The sequence below is a fragment of the Vicia villosa genome, unplaced genomic scaffold (assembly GCF_029867415.1).
Source record: "Vicia villosa cultivar HV-30 ecotype Madison, WI unplaced genomic scaffold, Vvil1.0 ctg.004379F_1_1, whole genome shotgun sequence".
Taxonomy (NCBI): domain Eukaryota; kingdom Viridiplantae; phylum Streptophyta; class Magnoliopsida; order Fabales; family Fabaceae; genus Vicia; species Vicia villosa.
In genome coordinates, this window is record NW_026706425.1 from 7,156 (window position 1) to 10,720 (window position 3,565).

Consider the following 3,565-nt stretch of genomic DNA (forward strand, 5'->3'; position numbering starts at 1 on the left):
TCTAAAGGTAACCCCTTTTGAAAACATTTTGAATTTGTAGTCCCCAGCAGAGTCGCCAGTTCTGTGGACCGTCCTTTCGGGCCATACCCCTCCGTGGGTGGGATACGTGAACTGACTCTTTTTTGTCGATCGGACGCTTTCGCGTCACTTTTGAAAAAGTTTACAGAGTCGCCACCGACCTTTTATTTTATCCAATGAAGGAAAGGTTTATAAAAGAAACAGAAAAAAGACCTTTGAGAGATTCTGGGTAAGGGGGTAGGTTATACAAAGGGAAGGTGTTAGCACCCTTTGTATCCATGGTTATCCATGGGCTCTTTAGTTTGCTTAGCTCATTTGCTTTACTTTTCAATTGATTCGGAATGCTTTACCTGTGTTTTTGAAATACCTTTGCAAATAGAATTTGTAATGATCCTTGTGCGGATATATACAAATGCTTGTTTATCTTTCGAAAGATGTTTTGAAAAGATCGTTAATTTTGTAATGATCCGTGTTTGGATGTATACAAAATATTGTCTTTTGGAAAATTTGTTTTGAAAAACAACAGTGTATGAGAATTTTGTTTGTTTTGATTTTGAGCAAGCAAACTAGGAGGTCTACCCTGAGTTGTAAGGTCTTTATCCTTGTTCCCTTTAAAAATCTATCCTATCATCGGATATAAACAAAAGGTTCGATTTTGTACTCGAAACAGTAGAGATGTAACTTTGATTTTGAAAAGAGTGAAAAGGGATTACCCTAGGAGGTGCAAATGTGATTGTGATTGAATTCAGATATTTTATCTTTGGAGTTAGTGATCTAACGATTCAGTTTTATCTTTGACATACACGCAGTTTATAGGTGTGCTGGAAATTAAAATGCGGAAATGTAAAGTGCGGAAAGTAAATCTACGCTATTACATCGATTGTGCGGGAAATGTAAACTAGCCTATTTACATGAATTTGACATCCTATACATTTATCTAGGAATTTTAAATTGCAAGAAATAAAAGGCATATTTTTTGGATTTTTATGATTTATTTTAAATATAATTAATGCATGATTAATTAATTTTAAAATAAAGAAAAGATGAAAAAATGATCAAACTTAGAAAATAAGTTTAGAATATGTACAAAATGTTTGTTAATTGATTTTAGAACAAAACTAATTTTTTTGGAATTTTTGAAATTGTTTTTGGATTTTTTAAGTTAATTAAAACATAATTATATAAATAATTACACAAATAATTAAGACTTAATGATAAAATTATCCTAAATATGTACAAAATTAGTTTATGATATATAAACAATATTTAACACAAAGAACAATTTTTTTATGATTTTTTGACTAATTAAAATAATTAATAAGCAAATATATAAATACATACTAATTAATTATGAAAAATATTGAAATTTTGAAGAAAAATAAAATATTTTTATTTCAGAAAATAATATATTATTTTAGAAGTTTAAAATATTTTTTGGGGAATTTTTTGGAATTTAAAACTATTTTTAATTATTTTTGCAATAAAAATAAAATAAAATAGAAAATATAAAAAGGATACTTATTCAGTGTGGAAGTTGACTGAGGGAGCATGGTGTAGCTGCGTGTGTGAGGCGTTGGATTGGAGATTGAATTGATCCAAGGGTTCAGATCTGAGGTCACATGAAGCACATGATTAAAGCAAGGCATGGGATTAGTGGGAGACCAAAGTCAGACTGGTCCCCACCCTCGCCTGCATGGACCAATGGAAACAGAGGAGAGAAGGTTGAAAAGTTGACTGACGAACCACGCTCGGACGCGTGGTCGTCTTCAACCTCCGTCCCATGCACTTTTTCAGACAGATAGCGGGGGTTTTTAACCCCCTCTATTTCACGATACAAAAACGTTATTTTCGGTAGCTTCCCAAACCTGCAAGAACACACGTTAGCAACATATGAAAACAACCCAGATCCACTAAACATGATGCCCTGAATCCAAATATGTCATTAGTTTCGTGGTTTGATGCTCATAGCTATAGGTTCGAAGATGTTAAAGTATGAACACTCATAAGCTTATGTTAATGGCATATGGCTATCCTCACGTGGGAGTTGGCATGTTAAGGCCCAGATCATTTGCATAGGACCTTATGAGCATGATAGGACGGTTGGTTAGCATTGAAATCAGTTGCATATACAAAAACGAAAATAAAATTCATATGTACATGAAGAGTATTATATGCTTTATACGACTCTCATGGGCCTGTGTTTAAAGTTCAATCTTACTCTATTATCTTTGAGAAGATGATTAGAATGCTTGGTTTGTATTAATATTGATTGGAAAATTGATTTTGAAAATTACAAAGTATGGAGATTTTTTGAGAATTTTGAGAGGTTTGTGGCTATTCTCTTGCTATCTCTTCGTGTGTCCTCTTTTGCTGAAGTATGATGCTTCTTTTATAGCCCAAAGTTGCTTGGAACTCAAGCTAAGAAGCTTTGTTGTCTTTGTTGAAAGTTTGATTTTTAAAATATTAAAAATCTTTGAATTGTTGACCAAGCTTGACTCCATTCAATGCTCTTGTCTTGCTCTTCAATTCTTGCAGAAAAAATGAAGATTCCTTGAAGTGAGTCATACTTGGAGGCCAAGCAACCATTATCCATGCATTTTCCTTTTAATTTTAATCTTAAAGTAAGATAAAATTATGCAAAAAATGGCCAATAAAGATGTGGGCTTTGTCTTGGTCGTGGGAGGCCCATAGTAACATGGCAAAGATGTTTGGACCATAAAAACTTGGACTCATTTGGAAAAAAAACATTTTTGATCAATGTTGATTTCATGCATTTTCCCAAAATTTAGCCAACTTCAACAAGGTGTAAATCCTTCAATTTTTGTCATATGAAGGAGATCTTGCACTTTTTGGAAACCTCAAAGAGTCCTCTAACCAATGTCTTTGGTCTCATATCAAAATGATTTTTGGTTCTCCTTGTGTGTCTATTTGAAAAAAGTGTCTTTTTGTTGACTTTGAAAATGACCTGTAATGTCTTTGGCCATATTTTCCAAATGGTGAATGCTATGACCATGGGATCAATTGCATTTGAAAGATAATTGAATTTCCTTCAAAATGAGCTTTGGTTGACATTTTTTGGATGAAGGATGAGAGAGTTATGATCAGTCAAAGTTGAGTTGACTTTTCAGGCAAAAACCCTAATTTTGAATCTTAGGGTTTTGTTGATTTTTGATCTTTCCTTGATGAATTGTGATCATCCAATGATCAAATGTTGAATCCTTTGACAAAATATGGACTTTGACAAAAAATTTCATTTTTGACTGTCAGTTGACTTTTTTGGTCAAACGGGTCGTCTGTTGACTGTTTGAGCTGCTGACGGTGCGTCTGAGTGAATTGAAGTTTGAAAATTTGTATGATGGTACTTTGAGATGTATGGATGTATATGGAATCCACTTGAGCTCTCAAAACTTGTTGCTCCTGTTAAAACAAGAAAAACCCTGATTAGGGACTGTCTGTATAGGAGGCAGTTAAGCGTACCTGATTTTTGTGCAGTGCTGAGTTTCTGCTAATCATGTGATATTCAGAAGACTTCTAACACAAAAATCTT